This window comes from Phyllopteryx taeniolatus, chromosome 2, assembly GCF_024500385.1.
Source record: "Phyllopteryx taeniolatus isolate TA_2022b chromosome 2, UOR_Ptae_1.2, whole genome shotgun sequence".
Taxonomy (NCBI): domain Eukaryota; kingdom Metazoa; phylum Chordata; class Actinopteri; order Syngnathiformes; family Syngnathidae; genus Phyllopteryx; species Phyllopteryx taeniolatus.
This window is the reverse complement of record NC_084503.1, coordinates 1,983,496-2,008,810: the sequence shown is the minus strand read 5'-3', so window position 1 is coordinate 2,008,810 and position 25,315 is coordinate 1,983,496. Positions and strand designations below refer to the sequence as shown.

The following is a 25,315-nucleotide window of genomic DNA, read 5'->3' as shown; positions in this document are numbered from 1 at the left end:
CCCTTGTCATTAGCCCATCTCTGAGATGATTCCCAACACATATAATTGGCTACAATCTGTCTGTCTGCGTTTACTGCCAACCAAACATCTGAACAGTTGAATTCTCTGAAGGGTGGATAGCTGGAAACCTCTGTTCATCTTCCTCCTGTGAGGCCACCACCCTCTTTTTTTGCATTCTATCTTTCCATTTCCCACCATCTTGAGTCAGAAAACATTTTCTTCACGTTATTCCGTCTTCCAAGTCATCGTGGCTCGTACTATCTCCCTGCTTCCCTTCCTTCACATTTGCCTCCCCCTCCCACCTTCCCATTTCTGTTCCCTCTCGCAGGGTATAGCCATATATCGCCTGGTCCTTCGAGGGAGTGAGCGATGTGCGTGTCGCTCATGATGGCAGAGGGAGCAGCAGAGCCTGACGTGAACATACGGTATGAGAGATAGCCTCTCCTAATGAACAACACACTGAATGCAACATGGAGGCAATTACCATCAGGAAGCCATTGGAGGAATAAAAGTGTTCTGACTGCAAAGTGGGGAATTGATTGAAAAGTTTTTAGATTCAAATTGACACTGGTATATTTTCTACTTTTCAGCTCCAAGCTTGGCCCAAATGAGGAAAGTCAAAGCCAGATAAGCCATCTGCATCTCCATCATCACTGATTGTTTCAATTGGTCTGTGTTTATGTTCCTTCCATCTTGTCATGCAGCTGCTATCTTGCTAGGCCGAATGTGACCTTAACCAGGAAAGCTTGGATGCCGGTCTGACATAACATAAGAAAGATTGACAGTCCATTATGAGGAAAAGACCTTACGATCCTGTCAACGGCTGAAGGTAGCATGAGAATTCTTTTCTAGGACACCAGAACAGGTGGCAGCAGGTGGAAGAAAGACACTTTAAATTGTACTGAAACTGGTCGAAAGGTGAATGTTTTAGGCAACGTCCAGATGTCTTGCACTTTCACCTTTCTCTGCGTGACGTGTACTCATGGCTGAGAACGAGGCGCTCAAAAGCGGCAAATCCAGCAGACTATTCAAGGAAAATGCATTTTTAGGCTGCAGTCATCGCTACAGTAGCTAGCTATCTGTACATTGCTATTGCACCGGAAAACTGGCGATGCAAAAGAAGGCACTCAAGTACTTATATAGCAGAAACCTCACGTTAGTATTCCTTTTTGTTTTAAATGTCATTCATACTTTTGATGAGACAAATTAGTTTTTCATTGTGGATAATGAATCGTATTTTCATTTTTCCCATGGACAAATGGTAGTGTTTTTAAAACATACTGTGCATGTGCTCTGTTTTCACGTTGCCAGTTTTGAAATATTTGAGTTTTTAGGCGTGAACAACTTCTCAGGTAAATGGCCAAAACAACAACACTTGAGTTTGATTTCAATTTAAAACAGTAACCTGTAAAAACCTCTGAGTTTTGGAAAGTCCTCACCCCAGCCATCATTTTCCAAAAAGTCTGTTTCTAAGAAAGTCAGACGAAACACAGGACTAAAAACACATTCTGCCTATTGTGCCGATAAACATGAATAATTGATGCAAACAAGGGTTTGTAAAACATTCGGGCTTCTCTTGTTGGTTTGTGGCTGTGAATGTATCACCGTATTTGAAGAGAATAAACAATGGATAACGTGCATTTTGATTCTCCTTGGTAAGACTTTCTTCTCTTGAATTGGAGCTCAAGACAGAGATGATCCATATTACATACTGTATATTCATTAGGGTCATAGGGAATCCTGAGTACCCAGAGAAAAAACATGCAAGATTAGAACCCTGAACCTCAGAACAGTGAGGCAGACATGCCAAACACTAGTCCATTGCAAGCCATAAGATCAGCATGTAAAATGCCATGTAATGACCGTACAGACGGACATTGACATGAGCATGAGGGTCCAATCAGAAAATGAGAGAAGACCTGTTAAATACGAATAATTCAGGGGTCTGGCTGTCTTTCCTCTCCCACCTGCTGCACACTGTTCTACCTCTATCCCGCAAAATATGCAAAGTAAGAAGGCGACCGAAGGTTAATTAGCAGGACGGATGTGTTTGGGGGCTTTGGGACAAACAGTATAAGTTTCTCATTGGCCCTCTGCTCACTAGCAGATGCTCACTTTGCCAGTGTCGCGACCTGACTCGCTACACTTCTGGTGTAGAAAGAAAAAAGGTTTTCAGAGCAAGTGGGAGACAGTTGAAGCAAAAAACAGTTTTATTAAATGGATGACTAGAGAGATCTTATAAGTCCCAGAAAAGGACTTTGTCGTCTGTCATTTATGCCCGTAAAGCTCCTCAGTGGTGGACGATTGGTCCGTGGAGTTTGGTCCGTATGGATGTTGTGCTTGGTGAGGCACAGCAATGAAGGAGCGATCATTCCCAGTGGGTTTATTTTTATTTGTTTTTTTTTTTTTTACTGTGAGTGAACAGTAAGACTGAAGGATTTCCAAGGTTATCCTGTACAGCACAATACAACACGACTGTGGAAACTGAATGCTACGTGATACAGTACCATTATCAGTCTACAGGGCCATGAAATGAGAGTATTTTTTTTTGCAGTTGTTTTTGAGCGAGTTGTTGGGTAAACATGTAGGACAAAGGATAGGATAAGACAAAGCGCACTGTCCTTAATTGCGTGGTGCAGCTCGACTACAGCGAAGTGGTGTTGTCCTAGCGTGGGGGTGGTGACACATGTCTTTGATAGAGTAGCTTGATAACGTCCAGTGAAGGGCAATCTGGCTCCATGTAGAGAGAGAAAGAGAGAGTAGGAGCTCTGTATAAATTGAAAGAAAGAGAACAAACATGTAATCTGTGACTTTCAGACTGCACATTACTTCATTCAGGGTAAAAGGCTAGGAAAAAAAATCCAAGTCAATTAATTAGCTGGCACACGGAGCTGCTCGACTGGAACCCAGGCACATGCAAGGAAAATAAATCAGTGAAATACAACTTTTATCTTGAGAGGGGGAAAATAATCAATAGATTGAGCGCTTGCAAAACAAATATTCAGTATGCTGATATTTCCTCACCATGCTGCTCTGAAAGTTTGACAAAAGTTAGACGAAAATACCAGATTCCCAAAGAAAAGTGGTCATATAGTTGAATGAGTAGTATCGCTTATTACATGATGTGTGACAGACATCTGTTGAAAACAGCTACTGTATGTCAGGTTCGCGTAGAGATTTAACTATACTAACCTGCCATGTATTTATCAGCATTTGTTTGTCTGTCTGAGAAATTACGCAAAACTAGACATTTTATTTTAGTGTTGGGCAAAAATAAAATGTACTGAGTAATTTACTTCTGCTCAGTGCAGAAGTGAAAGGAATTGTTTTCACTGTTGATTGACATTTAGCAAGATTTGGAATAACCTCTCCTTGAGCCGTCACCTTATCGTGGTGGAGGTCCTTATGTGTCCCAATGATCCTTGGCGCTAAGTTGTCTGGGGCTTCACGCCCCTCATAGAATCACCCATGGCAAACGGGTCCTAGCCAAGGGACCATACAAAGCACGGCTCCAAAAACCCCTATGACAAATAAAATTTATGGATTTAGGTTTCCCTTGCCTGGACGCAGGTCACCGGTGCCCCCCTCTGGAGCCAGGCCTGGAGGTGGGGCTCAAAGGCACTCGCCTGGTAGCCGGGCCTGCACCCATGGGGCCCGGCCGGGCAAAGCCTGAAAGGGTAAAGTGGGTCCCCCTTCCCTTGGGCTCACCACCTGTCGGATGGGCCACAGGGGTCGGGTGCAGTGTGAGCTAGGTGGTGGCTGAAGGCGATCCGATCCCCGGCTACAGAAACTGTCTCTAGGGACGTGGAACGTCACCTCTCTGGCAGGGAAGGAGCCCGAGGTGGTGTGTGAGGTTGAGAGGTTCCGACTAGATATAGTCGGGCTCGCCTCCACACACAGTTTGGGCTCTGGTACCAGTCCTCTCGAGAGGGGTTGGACTCTCTTCCACTCTGGAGTTGCCCACGGTGAGAGGCGCCGAGCAGGTGTGGGTATACTTATTGCCCCCCGGCTCGGCGCCTGTACATTGTGGTTCACCCCGGTGGACGAGAGGGTATCCTCCCTCCGACTTCGGGTGGGGGGACGGGTCCTGACTGTTGTTTGTGCCTATGCACCAAACACCAGTTCAGAGTACCCACCCTTTCTGGAGTCCTTGGAAGTGGTGCTGGAGAGCGCTCCCGCTGGGGACTCCATTGTTCTGCTCGAGGACTTCAATGCTCACGTGGGCAATGATAGTGAGACCTGGAAAGGCGTGATTGGGAGGAATGGCCCCCACGATCAGAACCCGAGTGTTGTTCTGTTATTGGACTTCTGTGGTCACCACGGATTGTCCATAATGAACACCATGTTCAAGCATAAGGGTGTCCACACGTGCACTTGGCACCAGGACACCCTAGGTCGCCGTTCGATGATCGACTTTGTGGTAGTGTCATCGGACTTGCGGCCGCATGTCTTAGACACTCGGGTGAAGAGAGGGGCGACGCTGTCAACTGATCACCACCTGGTGGGGGAAGATGCCGGTCCGATCTGGCAGGCCCAGACGTATTGTGAGGGTCTGCTGGGAACGTCGGGCAGAATCCCCTGTCAGAAGGAGTTTCAACTCCCACCTCCTGCAGAACTTCATCCACGTCTCGGGGAGGCAAGGGACATTGAGTCCGAGTGGACCATGCTCCGTGCCGCTATTGCCGAGGCGGCCGACCGGAGCTGTGGCCGTAAGGTAGTCGGTGCCTGTCGTTGCGGCAATCCCCAAGCCCGTTGGCGGACATCAGCGTTGAGGGATGCCGTCAAGCTGAAGAAGGAGTCCTATCCAGCCATTTTGGCCTGTGGGACTCCTGAGGCAGCTGATGGATACCGGCTGGCCAAGCGGAATGCAGCTTTGGTGGTCGCTGAGGCAAAAACCTGAGCGTGGGAGGAGTTCGGTGGATCGGTGCAGCGTCTGCAGTGATGCGGACTTTGTATCGGTCCGTTGTGGTCAAGAAGGAGCTGAGCCGAAAGGCGACGCTCTCGATTTATCGGTCGATCTACGTTCCTACCCTCACCTATGGTCACGAGCTGTGGGTCTTGACCGAAAGAACAAGATCCCGGATACAAGCGGGCGAAATTAGTTTCTTCCGCAGGGTGTCCGGGCTCTCCCTTACACATAGGGTAAGAAGCTCGGTCATCCGGGAGGGGCTCAGACTAGAGCCGGTGCTCCTCCGCATTGAGAGGAGCCAGATGAGGTGGCTCCGGCATCTGCTTAGGAAGCCTCAAGGACGCCTCCCTGTTGAGGTGTTCCGGGCACGTCCCACCGGGAGGAGACCCCGGGGACGCCCAAGGACACGCTGGAGAGACTACGTCTCTCGGCTCGCCTGGGAATGCCACGGAAGACCTGGAGGAAGTGGCTGGGGAGAGAGAAGTCTGGGCTTCCTTGCTAAAGCTACTGCCCGCGCGACCCGACCTCGGATAAGTGGAAGAAAATGGATGGCTGGATGAACAGACTATTTCTATGAAGATTATTTGAGGGTTGACACGTGCAGAGCAAGAAGCGAAACACGAAACATGAAATCCAGATAAAATGAATAGCTGAACGGGATCCGAATACAAAACGGGGTCTATCACACGTTAGAATTGTTTTACTGCTTGCTTGTTTTTATTGTTTAATTACACCTGTGTGTGGCTTCACAATGAAGGTCACTCATTGCCATCTAATGCCTTATTCTTGTCAGAGGACAGACTTCTGATTGCAGAAATTGTTGCTCAGCAGAAATCAGGCGCTCAACATTTTTTGTTTTCCACTTTTGGTAATAGGTGAATTCAGTTAGTTCGAACGAAACCACACAGAATAACAGATGGCAGAAACTGGCATGTAACAGCAAGTTATGCAAAACTATTTCTGCACAAAAATCTGTCACCTGTGCCAGAGCGATCATTGGAATATTGGTGTTCTTATTGTATAAACAAAGCAAATGGTTTTACAAAATAAAAATAACACACGTTGAACATTACTATGCTAATCACCAACTATGATCTGACATGGAGTGATTGATATATTTTGTTAGTGAGCTAGGATTTCAAATCAGTAAAGCAGTACTTGGAAATACACTGGTCACATTTCAGGAGGATTCCCAGTCGCAGTGGTTAAGTGGATTTATAAGCCAAGCCGTACCTCCACAAATGCAGCTCTGGCGATGGAGTCATATATGTACTGATGGCAGGGGACTAGAATATCCTCTAATGAGGTTAGAGGTGCAGAGTGAAGAAAAAGGAGACTGTAGTAGAGCGTGGGGGATGATTGAAGGTAATCTTTATAATTTCCACCCCTCAAATGAAATTCCAGACTTTTCAGTCTGCGTTCAGATTAGGATTCATGAGATTCATGATTAACTGACTCTTCCTCTTCTCTTCCTGAATCAATAATTTTAATAATGTGAATGTTACCCTAATTCCAATGAAGTTGGGACGTGGTGTTAAACATAAATAAAAACAGAATACAATGATTTGCAAATCATGTTCGACCTATATTTAATTGAATACACAACAAAGACAAGATATTTAATGTTCAAACTGATAAACCCCATACCATCACAGATGCTGGCTTTTGAACTTTGCGTCCATAACAGTCCGGATAGTTCTTTTCCTCTTTGGCCTGGAGGACACGACGTCCACAATTTCCAAAAACAATTTGAAACGTGGACTCGTCGGCCCACATAACACTTTTCCACGTTGCATCAGTCCATCTTAGATGAGCTCGGGCCCAGAGAAGCCGGCGGCGTTTCTGGGTGTTGTTGATAAATGGCTTTTGCTTTGCATAGTAGAGTTTTAAGTTGCACTTACGGATGTAGCGCCGAATTGTATTTACTGACATTGGTTTTCTGATTTTCTGAACCTTTTGATGATATTATGGACCGTATATGATGACATCCCTAAATCCCTTGCAATTGTAAGTTGAGGGACATTGTCCTTAAACTGTTCGACTATTTTCTCACGCACTTGCTCACAAAGAGGTGAACCTCGCCCCATCATTGCTTGTGAATGACTGAGCAATTCAGGGAAGCTCCTTTTCTACCCAATCATGGCACCCACCTGTTCCCAATGAGCCTGTTCACCTGTGGGATGTTCCAAACAGGTGTTTGATGAGCATTCCTCAACTTTATCTGTCTTTTTTGCCTCCTGTCCCAGCTTTTTTTGGAATTTGTTACAGCCATAAAATTCTAAGTTAATGATTATTTGCTAAAACACTATAAAGTTGATCAGTTTGGACATTAAATATCTTGTCTTTGTAGTGTATTCAATTAAATATAGGTCGAACATGATTTGCAAATCATTGTATTCTGTTTTTATTTATGTTTAACACAACGTCCCAACTTCATTGGAATTGGGGTTGTATTAGCGCTTATTCATGTTTATCCGTCCTCTGCAGCTTTTGTGGTGTCTTAAGTATTTTTGTTTTTATCGTGCACCAGGAGTGAACGTGTTATCTGGGCACATGACCTGTCTTGCTTTCAGCATGTTGTGCAAGCCATCTGACGTGCCAATAGTCTCATGGGAGGTGGAAAATACCTCCGTTAAACCACCGTGTTAAAACTAAACACAGTAAGATGTACATTACTAAAGAACAAGCAAGCCTTAGTATTAATAATAATACTGATCAGACTTAATCAGAAAAACAAATTAAGAGGGGATCACCACAAACATTTATTGCATATACTGAAAATATGTCAATGGATAGAAAGTCATGGGTGCGCATTATACATACAAAGAAGGGTTTTCCTGATTTTTTTTGAGTCAATTTTGGGGGTGTGCATTATGGCCGGGAGAGTATCATACTCAGCAAATTATGGTAAGTTAAAAGCGACTTTATTAGTTACATTCAGCAGTTGCATAAGGCGCATTTAACCAGGATACAAACAGTTATCAGACACAACTTAAATATGAGTGCTACATACAGACATAAATTGTAGCACTTGCTAAGCTAACCTAGCACTGAACTTAGCATAGCGTGTTGACTTAGCACATAACAGGTAGGTAAGACACAGACTTAAGTTCTTTGACTTATCAATTGTATACACACGAAGTGGCGGCATGAACTTACTTCTCATGGACAGACACCCCGGAAAAGGATAACTATCTTTGGTAATATGTACAATACTGCTAGCTCCGTAACTTAAATAACTGTGTCACTCTCACCATCGTAAGTTATGGCTCTGCAACCTTTCTGCTGAAATCTCATTGAAGCATTCTCCAGCAACAAACTGAATTGCTTGTCAGCGACTAGGATAAGTAACTTTAATCTGATTATCGGTTTGGAAATAGTAATAGTAGTAATAGTCATTCTAGTAAGTTTACTAAGTAACTGTCTACGACCTGTTTACCATTAATCAGCCAATGGGAGCCAACTCAGCCAATGGGGCCAACTCTCCTTATTTGGACACTCCGCAGGAAGGAGCTGGAGCAAGGAAGTATAGTTGAAATGTGAAGGAAATAATCAATGCTGCTACATCAGATGACCGAATGTGCTGGGCCTGTTTGGTTTGATTTAACTGTGCATAATTCCTTGAGGGAATACAGTAAATACAAGCAGGAATCAATGAGACTAGAAGCCAAGTTGTCCAGATGAATGATACAACAGAGCCCAGCCAAGAGAAAGTAATGTATGAAGGTTCTCATCTTGGCTGACTGCATGCTCTACTGAACAGCATCAAGGCAGAATTGCACCCCAAACTGAATCAACACACACACAGGACAAAAAAAAATAAAATAAAAAAATACTTTCAGGACCTGCTTTCACCTGCCCTCAGTGTACTTGCGAGATGTGTCATTATTGCAGAACACAGAAAAACTCTGCTGGTAGATGAGCTGCCAAAACAACCTTCTCGGACCGCAATGAAGTTATGAAACAGGAGAAATCTATTTTCATATCTCTCTTCCTTAGACCTGATCAAAACTAAATCGGTCATCTCAGTCAATATATAATGCAGCGCATATGTTACTAAACACATTTTTTCCGATGAAGTCAGGGGGAGAGCTCATGTCTTTAACAAGTCATGACATTGAAAAAGGGTAATAGCAACCTTGTGTTTTCTCCTGGTGAATCTCGAGACTGATTCAATACAATTCCATTAGCCCTCCTCCTCTTTGTGATCCAGCTGAGAGCGCCCTGTCTGTCATTCATTACCAGCTGCAGAGCCACAATGAAAATTAATTTCCCCCACCACACATGCAGTCCCCACCCTCACCCACTGTTCCCCACTCCACCTCTTACTTTCTTTATGTGATTAAACTCTAATTCCACAGCTTTCTTCTCTACCTGGATAACAAATGTAAAAGTGTCTCTTAGTTCTGCAACTACAGAAGAAAGAACTGATGAAAAAAAGGCTGTAGCTCATTTCAGTAGCGCAACACCAACCTATAGGCTTTAATTCAATTGGCTACTTCACAGTGTTGTCTGACATCCATCCATCCATTTTCTGAGCCGCTTCTCCTCACTAGGGTCGCGGGCATGCTGGAGCCTATCCCAGCTATCATCGGGCAGGAGGCGGGGTACACCCTGAACTGGTTGCCAGCCAATCGCAGGGCACATAGGAACAAACAACCATTCGCACTCACAGTCATGCCTACGGGCAATTTAGAGTCCCCAATTAATGCATGTTTTTGGGATGTGGGAGGAAACCGGAGTGCCCGGAGAAAACCCACGCAGGCACGGGGAGAACATGCAAACTCCACACAGGCGGGACCGGGGATTGAACCCCCCTCCTCAGAACTGTGAGGCTGACGCTCTAACCAGTCGGCCACCGTGCCGCCTGTTGTCTGACAGTGGGAGCTATATTAAATCTTTTGCGTTGGATTATTTGTGCAAAACAACATGCGGCCTTGTTAATGATAGGTGTGAGACAATACTTCTTGCAGAGTATATGTAATAATTTAAGCTTGTTTACTAATTCCATTGCTGTTGCTCTGAGTAGACTATAGGCTACCTTTTTTTTTTTTTTTTTTTAGCTTTCTGAATGCCCATCATGTCGGTATTCAGCTGTTTTTCCGGACGATTGACCCAATTGAGTCAGCGGTGGTGGGCTTGGTGACAAATCTCTCTCACTGGTTGGTCAACCTCAGCAAGTTAGAGCACAAGTAGAGAAGTGAAATTGAATATAACAACAAAATAAGGTTTGCTCAGATGGCTTACACCAGGGGTGTCAAAATAATTTTTGTCACGGGCCACATCGCCTTTATGACTTGGCTCGGAGGGTCGCTACAACTGTGAACCCATATCAATGAAAGATTACCTCATATACTGTAATTACATACAGTATACACAACACATTGATGAATAGCCAGTTTTGAAATCAGAAGCCTATAAAAACATGTTTTTCAACTATTACAGGGGGATTGGTAACAAAATAAATGGTTGCAAATATCTCAATGGCATTACACCAGAACACAATGAGCAATTTTGATTTGCTTTCGCGGGCCACATAAAATGATGTGGTGGGCCGGATATGGGCCCCGGGCCACCAGTTTGACACATGTGGCCTACACAAAGCGTTCCTGAACATGTCAGTCTGACATGTTGGATTGAAAACTCAGCTCAAATGGCTGCCGCACTGGGCTTCGATTCAAAAAACTGAAGACGCATTATTGTATCTGCAACTTTAATTGGATTCCAAACCAAATCAAAACAATAGCAGCTAGGTAACAACCAGATCTTAATATTAGAAACGGATCTAAGTAGGATGCAGTGCAGGTCAACACTGCTGCGAACTACAAGTACCGGAATAAACACTGCAAAATCTAACAGGCAATCAAAACTGAAAATTTTTTATTCATTGTAAACATTTCCGATCACTCATATTTACTGGATCTCATTGTGTAAGTGCTTGTTTCTTTGTGGCTGGTTGATGTATCCGCACCATGTGTTCTTCATTGTATTTCCTTATAAGACACGTGTGGGTTTATTAAGTATGGCAATCACAAACCGCATGCTTGGATATTGACATAACCGTAGACCAAGGTGACTCTCCTGTGGGTCACTGATTAGCTATAAAGCAAGGACACCGGAAGTAACAGATAGAATGCATGCATCCAAAGCTCTCAAACGGGGGAGAGCTTTAGTGTGTCATGGACAAGAAACAGTGCTGTCACCTGGTAGCTCGGGAGTGGATTTGGTCCAAACAGCCCCTAGGTACACTGTCATGCTAGATAATCCAAAGTTTGGCAACCTGCAGAGGCACCAGGTGGACTTGTCAACAGATGGAAGAATAATGAATGCTGGACCAGACTTGGGGGACGGATGGGTGACATCACCTGACCCTGGACGGCAAGAAAAATGCAAGTTGGTTTTGTGTATAGTGTGTGGCTTTACAGTATTTAATCTGTAAACAAACAGAGGGTAAATAGCTCTGCCGTGTGTTGACTTATTAAGTGGCTGTGAAGGTCAGAGCAATCTCGAGTGAAGGAGGTTCTACGGAGACTCCCACATCCTCAGCGAACGTCCACTACTTTAACTGGTGAACACCACTTGACCTACATGCAGAACAACCCAAAAATGATACGAAGGGACATTGGGAAAATGGGGAACAAAATACGAGGTGAAACACACGAAAAAGGGTCTTATAAGCCATTGACTTTATTGACATTTTTGGCAGGTCACTCCAAAGAATAGATCAAAGAGCATAGACTACTGTATACTAGGAAAAATATTGCGACACATGGCATACAGGAAGTGAAAATATCAAACAGGGCAATGTAGTTTCATTCCAAATCGACTTACAAAATTTGAGTGTCTGTGGGAATTCTCTATCAATTCATCCAGAACATTTGTGAGGTCATAAATATGACTTAATACTAAAGCTGCATTCCAAGATCCGCAACAATAATCTCCAAATGTTTTCAAGTAACAAAAGTTGAAACAATGCAGTGTGGCAGTGGGTGTCGGTAGTGTTTGTGCGAGTATAAATGAATGTGTGGGTTGGCACTGAAACGGCACCACAAGGCTTGGTGAGTTGAGAGAGAGTGGGCACTGAACTGGCAGGTCTGCGCCACTGGTCTGGCGTTTCCAGTTAATTCTCGAGACAGGCTCATCCAAGGAGCAACATCCTCTCTTTCACAAGAGCAAAAGGAGAACTGAGATAAACATGCAAACCCTTAAGAACCATGAGAGATTAAAACGGGCAGAGAATACAAATCATTTACTGGTGAAATAGCGTTTGCCCACCAGTTTTCTCCTGTGGAAGTAACTAACTGATGTGTCCACTGTGTGATTGCCTCTCACCTTGCTGACTGACTGTCGCTCAATCTCTGCGAGGACTCAAATGCAGAGCGAATCCATCTCTTTCAGGAGAATGCGGAGTGCAATGTCATTGTGGGGACTCATGCATTGTTCTTGACAGTCACCCATCACACCTCGACATCAGACTCCTGGTTTTTGGACAGAGGCAGGCAAAAGAGACAGATTCAACACTTTGACAAATGGCGGCAGGATTTTTTGTGATGGGAGAGGTCAAGGCCCCCCTATTGAGAGTTTTCAAACAATGTACAAGATTTGTACTCGAAGGTCATTAGTGATTTCCATCAAAGTTTAATAGCAATTGGTTGAATAGTTTACTGAAAATCATTCTTAATGATGAATGTAGTGTGTCAGTTTTTCCGGAGTATTTTTTTTTCTGTTTTTCGGACAAATATTTTTCCACCTGGTTTTCTGACTAATTTTTTCGGAGTTATCGAAACTCCACAACCTGCGAACTGCGAGTGACTCTTTGCGGAATGCGTAGTAAGCAACATGACGACTTATTTAGTTTGATCAAGTTTTATTTTGATATGGGTTTAAGACACCGGGAGATACTCCTGTCTTCGAGTCACATAGATGGTGTTGTTATTAGTTTGTCGAAATTACACAGGCACCTGCGGCACCTGTTTGTCCAACAGAATCAGTTGGACAGATATCATATGCTCCATGGGTACAAGATGATGCATTTAAAATGCATTCAGGCTGGCTACGTGGCGACTCAAGAGACGATCAGGAGACTGATGAAAATACTGGACCCGCACGGTGTGCAACTGAGGCGCCGGAATCGGCTTCGCCGGCGTATGTACCACAAACCCGGCCCGGCAGTAATCCGCCATTAGTGAGTCCGCAAAGAGTCACTTGCAGTTCGCAGGATATCACGTGAGTTCGATGTGTCCCGATAACTCAGAAAAATATTTATCAGAAAAAAAGGTGGAAAAAAATTTGTCAGAAAAACAGGTGGGAATAAAATTTGTCAGAAAAACAGAAAACATAGTCAGAAAAGCAGGTGGAAAAAAATAGTCAGGAAAAACCGAAAAAAAAATAGTCAGAAAAGCAGGTGGAAAAAACTTTGTCAGAAAAACAGAAAAAAATATTCAAAAAAACAAAGCCCTCAAAAAAATTACTCAGAAAATTACTTTTTTGAATCAGAATCATCTTTATTTGCCAAGTATGTCCAAAAAACACACAAGGAATTTGTCTCCGCTAGTTGGAGCCGCTCTAGTACGACAACAGGCAGTCAATTTATAGAACACTTTGGAGACAGAAAGACATTGAGAAAAACAGTCACTGAGCAAAAAAGGGTTGCTAGTTATCTGGTAATGCCGGTACATTATTATTTTATTTTGACAATTGTGCAAAAAGATGCAGAGTCCTCTAGCACTTAGAGCAGTTCGAAAGACTAATATTGCAATAGTCCGGTGCAATGACCATTGTGCAAAGGGCGCCGAGACTTCAAGTGAATGCAATATACGTGTTCTTTTTTTTTTAACCTCTGGCAGTTCACCACTTGTCTTATTGTGTACCGTTTTAATCACTGGACTAGACTGGAACTGCTTGACTTGCAGTTTTAAAAAATGGACAAATTTGGGTGTTGTAAAACTTTTTAGCGGTGGTGTATGTGTGAATGAGGTCCCATTTGAGCATGAGAGAATTAAATCCCAATCCACTGTATTTATTAAATGGGCGTGCTTCTTATTGCTATTTCATCTTCATTTTTGCGCAGAAAGGACGATTCTTTTGTTGTCCAATCAACTGTCCCACGCGCCACACTTTAGGTAACATACCTAAGTGGTTGCAAGGTCGACAAAAAGATGTACATCATGATAATAACTGATTGTCATTACTGTTATTATTGCTTTTTTTTTATTTTTAAATGCTTAATTCCACACATTTTTCAAAAGAACTTTTGATTTGGTTGAAAAGCAATAGGCAGCGTGAAGTGAGATGAACAGAAGTTGTATGCTGTTGAGTCGAGCCCGAGGGTAGAGAGGAGCAAAAAAAGAAAGGAGAAGGCAAAAACAACTGGAAGTGAGTCATAGAGCGGAGAAAAGAGGCTGCATATTTTCAAGCCGTGCCTGCGTATACGTTTCAGACAATCAGCGTCAGCCTGTCCGCTGCGTTGAAAACTTGTTCGGATTTGAAGTCTGTATACGTCGGGTCTTTCAGAATTTCGCTTATTGTATTCTTCATGCTTCAGCGTCCGTGGGAGCAGAATGACTGCAGCTGACGAGCTGTCAGACGCTCCGCCCGTCAAGATGACAGCAGGGTCAGAGGTGAAAGGGAGCCTATCGTGGCGGTGTGGCTTGGAGCAGGACGACTGACTGTGTTTTTTTTTTTTTTTTTGCTATAGCTCCCCGCAGCCCACAACACTGCTATCATGCTGTCTTGTTTAGTCGGAAGAAGCCTCAGAGGATAGATTTGATGTAAATCTTGCAGCCGAGTGTGGAGCCCATAAACTGAGGTAGAAGATGTAAACTGTTTGATTCTTTCTCTCGGTCGTATTATCTTGCATCTCAAGTGCAATTCTGCCTGACTGCACTGCTGCTTAAAAATCAAACCAGTGACACCGTTATAATTGGGGGCATTTATGTTTGAACACAAACAAGTTTGAATGGAATTAATCAAAATTAAATGACAAACCTCTCACAGGAGTGCTTGCTCAATTTTGCCTCACTTCGCAACTCCAGTCAAATACTTTTGTGAACGGATTAACGAGGCCTGAGTTTAAACCAGTATTTGCTCCTCACATCTGCTACTGTATCTTGCAACAATGCAAGAAAAGCAAACCTTTTGCGAGTAGATGGGCGAGGAGAGATGGGCTTGAATTCCCATGGTCTGAAACAGGAAGGAAGGAAGAAAAACAGAGAATGAATGTAAAACACAAAGCCTCTCAATGGCAATTACCACGCATTGCCTGGTGCAGCTGACAGTTTGAGAGAAGCGCTCTTAGTGCGTTTTATTCCAACCAACAAAAGACAGACTGAAGCAGAAGCACTGGAGTAGTGTACAAAAGCTTAACTGGCAAGCCAACTCACTAAGTGTTGCCTATTCATATGAAAAAGAAGGTAGCAAACCATGACCCTGGTGATCTCCTCATAAACTTTTACAGTCTCATTTGGCATGTTGTTGTCACACGAGGTTGCAATTTCGTATGAAAAATGTGTGTGTGTGTGTGTGAATGGCAGATCCTGAAAAAAGAGAGCTGGTCGTGAGACAGGCATGTGTCCATCCATCCCTTTTCTTTACCGCTTATCCTCACCACCCCGTATTTTCTACAGCGCTTGTCCTCATTCATCAGAATCAGAATCAGAATCAGAATCATCTTTATTTGCCAAGTATGTCCAAAAAACACACAAGGAATGTGTCTCCGGTAATTGGAGCCGTCAATTGAGTGAGCTGGAGCCTAAGCCAGATGACTTTGGGCACTTTTGAGGTGCGGTCCGCCATCATAGACTGCTTGCCAGTCAATGTCAGTCAGACACACAGTATGCTAAGAAAAATCTTTTTTCATTACATACATTTTACAATCCAATCGTCACTCTGTCTTAACTCATTCGCTGCCATGGACGTTTGTATTCATCAAATGCGATCCAACCGTCCACTGCCATCGATGAATATAAACGTCAAGTACGTTTTTCAAACGGTAGGCTTGAAGGAGGGCCTCGCCCAGTTCCTCTGTGAAAATCAAAGTTTGTAAACCACTGTAATGACAAACAGATCCCTGCAGTTGGCATGGCTTTGGATTTCGGATCGGTACAGCTTTTGGGTAGAAGAAAAGGATTTGGGGTGAATTTCGGCTTTTCCCGTCGATCATAAGGGAGAGAAATGCCAACACGGAAGTTGGATTTAGTCACGTCACACTCGAACACAGTATGTATATGTTTAGTATAAATCTTGTACGGTCTTTTTTTTGTGAGTCTCGAAAGATCAGTCAAAATGCTTTAAAACGGCCTTCACAACAAGCCGTTCCACCATTTCTGATGGTGAGTCACGTCGCGCTGCTCAGGAATCAGAGGAAACTATGTGGAAATCAGAGGGGAGGCGTGGTGCGGGCTCTGGCTCTGCTGCGACTCCTAATGAGCTGTAATCTGGAACAGCAGGAGGTAGCTCAAGGAGTGGGTTCCATTTGTTGCTAAACGAGGGGGAGGAATCAGAGCTCAGGTGCTCATTTCCCGAGACCCAAGGACAGAAAAAGAGGCGGCCTTCGAGACAATCTAGGTGGGGATTAGGAGCTGCCAGGGGTGTTTGTACCTTGCTGGCAGAGCTGGACATGTGGGTGGAAGCTAAAGTCCATTCCTCATAGCCGTTTCCTTCGTGTGTCATCATGAAGCCTTTTTCGCCTTCGTGTGCATCCTGCCATATCAAAACCATACTTGGTCACCCAACAGGCTTGTCGTCCAACTCTTTAAATAGGAAACTTTGGAAGCTGATATGGTCTGAAAAAAGAGACTTCTCGAAATGTTCCTCATTTTTCATCCGCAGGCTTGACACCACCACCTGTGTGAGGAGTAAGAAGAAACAGGGGTAATATGTTTCAATGACAGCCCTGACTGTTCTGGAAAGAAAAAAAGCTTTAAATCTTCTGCAGTCGCATGAAAAGGCAGAAGCAATGAATTTATTTCAATTCAGAGCTGCCTTAAAGCGGATAAAAGGTGTGTCAGAGCAGTACCAAAGCAAAACAAAGTGCTTGGAAGAAGAGAGATAAAAAGATGCGACCTGCGAAAAAGAGGAAGAAAGGGGAAGCTGGAGAGCGAGCAATCTTTTTCACTTCAGGCTGGAGTGCTAAAAGCTATATGTTCCCCTGGTGACAAAGCACAGTAGGTTTCTGAGCAGAACACCCCACCCTTGCCTGTTTTTCTAGCCCTGCATTTCACTTCTTTTTTCTTTTCATCCATACTCTTCCTGTCCACAACTCATTTACAGGCATCTGTTCATCAGTAATTTCATTTTTGTAGAGTGGAAAATACTGCAAAGACAGTGTCGCTCCCTCTCCATTGTGCTGCAGAAATGCAGAAAAGAAGCCAGCCTCAGTCGGCAGCCGCAGCCAGCATTAGCCCCAAACAGTATCAGTTGGGCTTTATTACATGTCAGCATCTCTTCCTTTCATTTTTTGTCAGGCGAGGAGATTATGCCCCAGGCCAGAAAGATATGCAGCAGCAGCGGCGGGAGGGAGGGAGGGTTGTAGTGGTGGCGGTGGTGAAATGGAGGATGAGGAAGCCAATGATAGGAGGAAGAGGAAGCTTGGGATCTCTTATAGTGCAAACCACAGGTGTTTCTTGAATACCTTGCTTTGTTGGAAACGATGAGGAAATGAGAGGAGGACTTCCCTCTCTCTTTTCCTGGCGCCCAAGACCTCCAAAATATTTTCCTGGATTTTTTTTTTTTTTTTTTTCTTTCTCCTCTCTCCTGTACTGTCCTCCACTTTGCAAAATATGGGCGCCACGTTCCCTCTAACACATCTCACATTTGAAGATTCATTCTGCATGCTTTTCCTTTGGCTTTTTTGACCAGCCTCGACAAAGGTAGAAGAAGATCTCTTCAGTGAATTCAAAGCAGGAAGACTCCTATCATCACCAATGGTTATCGGCGTTATGGTAGAAAGATTTTTTTTAGTGAGGAGTTACTGTTAGTACACAGTTATTTGAACATATTCCTTGTACAGCCATGACGGTGATCATTGCTATTGATCAATGATCTCCAAATCCGAACAACAGAGTTCCACCATTGGCCTGGAACAGATCATTTCAACCATCATAGTTCGATCTATTATACAACTTTAACGTGGGGAACGATAAACCGATAACACCGGACAGCCATTCATAAAGGGGAGAAATACAGCTGTGTCGTTAGCAGATTCCTCAATCCAGACGAATCAGCCAGGAATCCTCAGATGAATCAATTGTAGAGTTGTGGATCGGCTTTCGCGAGACTGGGAGTCGGGTGCCTGAGGCTTTACAGTTTTCATCTCTAAAACAATGCTGAGGAAATTGACTCTCCAAAACAGTACACCTATGTGTGACAACTACATCGAAAAACAAATACAAATGGATGTGAACATTGACAACAGCACTAGCACTGATGAAAGCGCTAGCGCTGGTGGAACTGGTGACTCAAACAGAACAATTTTCAACAAACCAAGGAAACAAAAGTTTCAAATCTGGAACATCTTGGGATTTTCCAAAAGAAATAGACAACTCGTACAAAGCAATGCCATTTGTAAGTTATCCTGAGCAGTTCTTGAAGTACACCGATTCAACAACAAATCTCGACTTTCATGCCATGAGAAAACACAGTGACGCGTGAGTTAAAATCACGCAAAAAAACAAGGAGGAGCATGCGAACAGTGCGAGAACACAGCAAAAAAATGGATGCCGTTATTCAGAACTATTTCAGACAACTCGGCCACAATTCATTATGAGCTGAGGAAATCATCGATATCTGTTCTCTTTTTTTTCTGTATTTTACTCTATATCTACTCTATTCTACCTCTAAATTTCAAAGATCGAGCTTAAAGTAGTTAAGCACCAATGCTCAGGATAGTTTTTTTTGTTCACGTTTGAAAACACCGTCATTTATAGAATTGGGTCCGTTACAATTAACGGCTATGTCAACAAACGTTAACTATCGCAATGTTTCCACACCGCATCACTCCCAGACTGAACCGAATCGTATTGAACGATTCCACCCTTAAATATATCGATTGAATTTAATCGCAACCTGTGAATCTGCCTCATGCCAGAGATTCTCAACCCACAACAAATAAAATGCTAATGAAAATGTCTACACACATTTTCCTTCGACACAAAAGAATTAAGAAAGAACAAACCAGGTCTCGTTTCTCTTTCAGTATGAGTGCGCGCCATTGCACGACGCAAGGTTCATAAGGGCATTCTTGGATGATTTTGATGTCGATGAAAACAGAACCCTGACCTCGACTCCATCAAACACCTTTGGGATGAACTACAGTACAACATAGCGAGCCAGCAGGTCCTTTCTGTGGCAGAATCAGTTTTTCTGGATGAATGGACAAATATTCCCACTCCACACTCCAAAATCTTGTCAAAGGTCTTCCCAGATGAATGGATGCAGGGTGCAATAGCTTTCTTCCGTTACACTTTTGTCCATAAGAAATGCGTTCTGTTTGCCATAATCATGCCGGACCACACATACTGTTTGGTGGGTTCAAAGCTAGGTTGCCCTGTTTGCAGTTGCCAGCCTGTTATGTACGACTCACTCACTATCTTGATACTCGTCTGCGGCCAGCCAACCTCATTTTCTTTTTCATTTCACTCCGTGATAAATACGGATAATACGCAAGATTGAGTTTTTTTCATTGAACTGGGAGACATACAGCTATTGGCATATGGTGAGACATCGCTGTGCCATCTGCCATGCACTGCAAAGATAACCACAGTAAAGTGATTTTCTTTTTTATGTGGAGATTTTTCTTCATTTTTGCTATACTTGAGACACAACAATAAGAGAAGGAACGCCTTTCTCTTTGAAATGTCGCATATCTGGAGGTCCGAATGCTGAAATTCGTAGCAATACTGAGTCATAAGTGTAGGTTTGCAGCTAGACCAATTATTTTGAGGAGACAAAGATGTCACTTCCAGGTGTGACTTTGAATATCAAGAAAGCCAAAAGCATCTATAAGATGTAAACAGAGGCAATATCTTGGTAGCAGTTTTATGGAATGGGGACACCTTTCACTAAAAGTCCAGAGAGCATTTATGAAGGATATTCTTGATTGGAAGGCTATCAGAAGATTGACCCATCCATCCATCCATTTTCTGAGCCGCTTCTCCTCACGCGGGTCACGGGCGTGCTGGAGCCCATCCCAGCTATCATCGGGCAGGAGGCGGGGTACACCCTCAACTGGTCGCCAGCCAATTGCAGGGCACATGGAAACAAACGACCATTCGCACTCACATTCACACCTACGGGCAATTTAGAGTTTTCAATTAACGTGCATGGTTTTGGGATGTGGGAGGAAACCGGAGTGCCCGGAGAAAACCCACACAGGCACGGGGAGAACATGCAAACTCCACACAGCCGGGGCCGGGGATTGAACCCCGGTCCCCAGAACTGTGAGGCCGACGCTCTAACCAGTCGCCCACCGTGCCGCCAAGATTGACCCATAATTGGTAAAACAGACTAAACCTCTATCCAATCACTTTTCAAGTGTGCCTGAAGTTTCTAAACACATTTTCGCAGCTCTTCCCCAGATGGATCCTTAAAAAATGAAGTGTAAATATGGCATTTTTTTGTGGACCAGTAGTCCGAAGCCTGAATGCACAGTCAGAAATGTCGAACATTTTGTGGGAGCGAGCTGAGTTTTTACAGCCTGAGTAGCCAGAAACACCTGCGCCAATGGTGAGCCACCATATGTGTCTGTCAACTCTGCTTCCCAGGTGGCAGAAGAATGCTTTCATACATTATGCAGACGTTTGCACGTGTGCGTGAAAGTGCCGTGTTCAAATCTTGTTGACTAAGTCTGCACACCTGTCTGCATTTATGTGTGTGTATTTTCTAGAGGTGTTTGCAGACTTATGGAGATAGACACAAATCCTACACAGGTCAGACCTGAAGGCAACCGGGTGGGAATGTATGCAGTGAGCTGTGACCACCAACAGTTGTGCAGGTCTTTATTGGCTCCATTCCTTCATCACTCCTTCCTCGCAATCATGTCGCCTTGCAGTAGCAAGGACACAGATGGTCTCACTCTGTCAGCCATGACTGCCCTACAGCAGAACCATTTCCCTTTTTATAGTTGTCAACTCTTCCAATTTACCCGAAGATGATGTGTCAGAAATACAAAAGCCGATAGAAAAATGTCTACCGCGCCATTTCTCTTCGCCATCGTTTCTGTCGTCAATTATCCATTTTTCAAACAAAGATTTCCACAAGTTATGTTGTTGTGCAGCCGAAGAAAGGGAGTCAGAGTTGGAGTGTCACTGAACACTTCACTGAGTATATTTATCCCAAACTACACATTGTTTGGAAGAAAAGCATAGCAGTCAACCGGAGGTCCACTACACTAAAAACTCACACGTGGAACACATTAATCGGCCCTCAACATTTCATATTGCAGTACTACTGGATGCATTTCTCATTTGTGACAGCTCTGTTTAATGTCACTTCCAAATAAAGTGTGAAAAAGTAAGCGGTCATAGCACTGAAGTCATTACACTGAAAAGGTAGTATATCTTGGAAGATTTTGTCCATATTGCCGAGCACGAGTACTAAATGTGACGATCATTGCTCAAACATTATATACTATTTCTCGAGTGATGTTTAAAGCAGTGACAATATGTCACTCAGTGAACAATATGCCCTCAGTGAACACTTAATTGCTCATTCACCCATCTACGAACAACTTGAGCTGTATCCGAAATTCAGCCTTTACAAAGATCGTGATGCTCCATTTTGATTGTCATAGATGCATTCATTTAACAATGTACTACTGCGGTTGGAGTTGTGTAAGACTCCACTGCATCACGACGAGAGAAGACATTTTGAACCTCACATAAACTGACCAGTTGTGTTGCTGGTGGTATGACTAAATGCATTAATTAGACATAAATTGTTTGGGTACATATTCTATATGAGAGAGAGTATTGCATTACGATGGGCAGCACAGTGGTATAATGGTTCACACCAGGGCCACACAGTTGAGAGGTTCCCACGTCCCTAATGGGAACCCTAATGAGGACAAGCGGTGTAGGAAATGGATGGATGGATACAGGACTTGACTTTAACACCCGCCAACCTGCCAAATTCCGGGGGAATTTTAACAGCGCCACTCCCACTAGCCATTTTGGCGGGTTGCATTTCAATCAGGGGAAAGCGCCACCACCGCCCTTGACGAATGGAATTCGATCGGGAAAATGTTCGATCGGCCGTTGACGAATGTGTTTAGATCGAGGAAATATTTTGTGGCTAGTAACTCTGGGAAACTGGTAGCCACCGCGGCTGGTGAGCAAAAAACGTTGTCAAAGTCGAGCCCTGGGTGGATGTATTAAGACTATTTCATGAACCTAGTTAGCGTTTTCAATAAAGCCTCACAAAAGGCCCCCTGGCAAATACTTATACACGTTCACAAATGCATAAAGTCTAATTTTCTTCTTGCAATAAGATGCCATCCTCCACACATGAGCTATAAATCCACTAAGCCCACGTTCCCCTGCCTGAACATAAGGGAAGTTCATTTAAATTGATTCTTAAATGATATATAAGGCAGTAAATCATGCCGAATTGGGGAGCTGCAGAAGGCGCACTAAGACTGCCAGGTTAAAAATACTGGATGTGAGGGAAAGGCGCCGTTATTTATGGTGACGGCGACACTTCTTTTTCCATCTGATGAGACAACAGAAGAGTTCACAGAACGCAGCAGGTAATGAGGAGACGTCTTCAAGGAGGAGTTGCGCGTTCATTTTTGGAACAGCGACACATAATTAGGTGTGTGTAAAAACACTAATGACGTGATACATACAAAAAAAAAAAGAAGAAGAGCCCTTTAATTGTCTGGTCAATCGTATGGATCCAAAATGAAAAATGTTGATGTGAAATCTGTGTATCTAAAATATTTGGCTCTAATATCAATCCCCGTTTTCCAGGCTCCGCCTTCTGCCGGCAACTTCAAAGCACTATTCTCATAGTTCAACGCTTTCTGAATCTGAGTTTCCAGTATATTTTTCAGGTGACCCAATTACAATTTTATTTTCTCCCATGTGGCCCAGTTTGGATATGCGTCAAGGCAGTGTAAAAATGTGTGTGTTGGGGGGGGCGGAGGGGGGAACTCAGATATCTTCATACCCAAATAATGCCTTGGTCAAAACGTGATGAAAATTTTGCATCAATCAGATTGGATTTAGCCTTTTGACAAAATGACATACAGAATAGTCACCCACACATCCACCGAAGTTACACAAATCAAAACTGCAGTGAAAGCTGAGAGGTACGCTGGCCATGAAATATCCCAAAATGCCCGACAGCGGCCAAAGTTAACACCGAGGTTACCTACCTTTTGACCCTATTTCCCCAATGCCAATCTTTTTAGTTTTGGTGAGTGGTTACTTATCTGTTTCTGGCATGTGTGCATGCGGGTTGTTTCAGGTGTAAATGTAAGCTCAGTGATATTGGATCTGGGTGTCTTGCCTGTCGATGTAAATAGACAGTCCAAAAATACTAGATATCGGCACTCAATTTGGAATTAGACGTCATAGCCATGTAAATAAAGACTTTCCTTTAAATACACAGTATGCATGCAGTTCTACGCATAATTTAGGGGCTACAGTGGCAAAGCAAGGCTGATAAGTGTCAAGAGATCATATTTCTTTCTGTCCTAGATCTTAAAAAAACAAACCAACAAAAACAGTATTCTGTGTCCATGGCCATGTCTGGCAATGAGATGATGGATGTGTCTCAGTAGCTGTGCTTAGAAAAGGAGCCGAAAGAAGGACGGGTGAAGAGACCGAGAGTTCTGCCTGCCCAGCTCCAGTCTTTTTTTTTTGCTCACGAACAAAAACAAGACCGATCACTCATCTGGTCCTAGCATCGATGACTGCTTATGAGTACCATATACGTGTTGACGGATGTGTACGAACAGATGGAAAATGTGCAACACACTGGTAATTTGGGGGCAAAACTATTTGAAAGCGTGCGCCTGCAACTCAGCTGTAATAGGCCTTTGGATGGTAATGTTTTGCTCTCTGAGGACCAAACCGCACCTGATAAATTATTCACAAAACCATTACATGCATGTGAGTCATGTCGGCCTCTCACTCGCAATAAATGTGTTTCTCTGTGTATACAGCAATTGTAATCATTTTTTATTGATGTAAACATAGAATTTTAACATTTAAAATATGCACACTGCTGAAGTTATGATATTACTTCAGGCAATTTAAGTCCCTGTAAAGTGAAGGTGAATGTCTTGAGACCCCGCAAAGAGTGGTGTGAACAACCCTGCCACATTTTGAATGATTAAAAAAATCGCCGGGTATATAAAATGAGGCTTTAAAATCATAAAACATCAAATGATTCTCTCTGCTCTCAGAGGCTGTTGGCGAGTCCGCCAAATATGACGAAACCACGCCTGGTTCAACTGTCAGTCAAACAGTCCTGGAAAATGGATGTTACTTCGTGGATCTTTCTTATGCCCAGAGAAAACTACATGTTTGATCTGCGAAAATGTAACCACTCAAAACCTCCGGTGGCTGGAATATAGCCTACCGGGACGTCGCAGGGCTTTGCCACACCGCCACAACGAGGCACTCTAAAGTGGCCATGCTAGCCCAAAGCCACTATCCACATGCTCGCTGTCAAGTCGGATTTATATATAAAAAATAATCTCCCCACTCGCTCTGTGTGACGTGCAGGCAACAAGGCACTCTAACCAGCGGACTATCCAAAGGGAAGATGTATTTATTTTTTGTAGGCATAGCTAGCTAGCTAACTGCACATCAAAATTACACCGGAGAAACGCTGATGCAAACAAAGGGGCTCAAGTTCTAAGATAGTGGATGTAGGGTGACTTTTTGCCGGACACCCAAGTGCTACGTCCCCAAAAACTGAAATGGTGAAAAACAGTTAACACTAATACTCCACAATGGAATACTACCATACTTCTCAGTCTTTGCACATTTTCAGCCAATATCTTCAAACATTTATAATGTATTTAGAAACAAATCTCTCAATTCACTTTCACAGGGTCTTAAAGTATTCTTTCCAACATTCATATTCCCACTCAGATACATGGTCAGCTTTGCAGTCGACATACGCGTCTATTGAACATATTTGGATGCATTGGTCTGTCTGTACCTGAGGGTATTCTACCTTGGTTAAAATAGAGGCTGCATGTCACTTGAAATTCTTTTGATAAATATTTAAGTAGAGCGAAGCCCAAAGGGCCTCAAGTGAGCTGGGACAACAAATGGTGAATAGAGAGCGAGAGGGGAAGAAACAAGAAAGTGAGGTAGTAAACATGCAGATGAGACAAGAACCTTTAAAGCAGGGCTCGAGCCAGCATAAGTTATTCTCAGTTTGAAAACACAA

General features: G+C 43.6%; 1 long non-coding RNA gene across 3 annotated transcripts in view; it reads right to left on the bottom strand.

Annotated features, from left to right (window-relative positions):
• Positions 1-2,283: 2,283 nt before the first annotated feature.
• Positions 2,284-25,315, bottom strand: part of LOC133474516 (uncharacterized) — an 83,478-nt gene continuing 60,446 nt past the window's right edge. For all 3 annotated transcript variants that reach the window (XR_009787523.1, XR_009787522.1, XR_009787521.1), the window contains 3 exons: positions 12,242-12,387; positions 11,113-11,280; positions 2,284-2,768 (listed from right to left, as the gene is read on the bottom strand). This is a non-coding gene — a long non-coding RNA (uncharacterized LOC133474516). The remainder of the gene's footprint in view (positions 2,769-11,112; positions 11,281-12,241; positions 12,388-25,315) is intronic.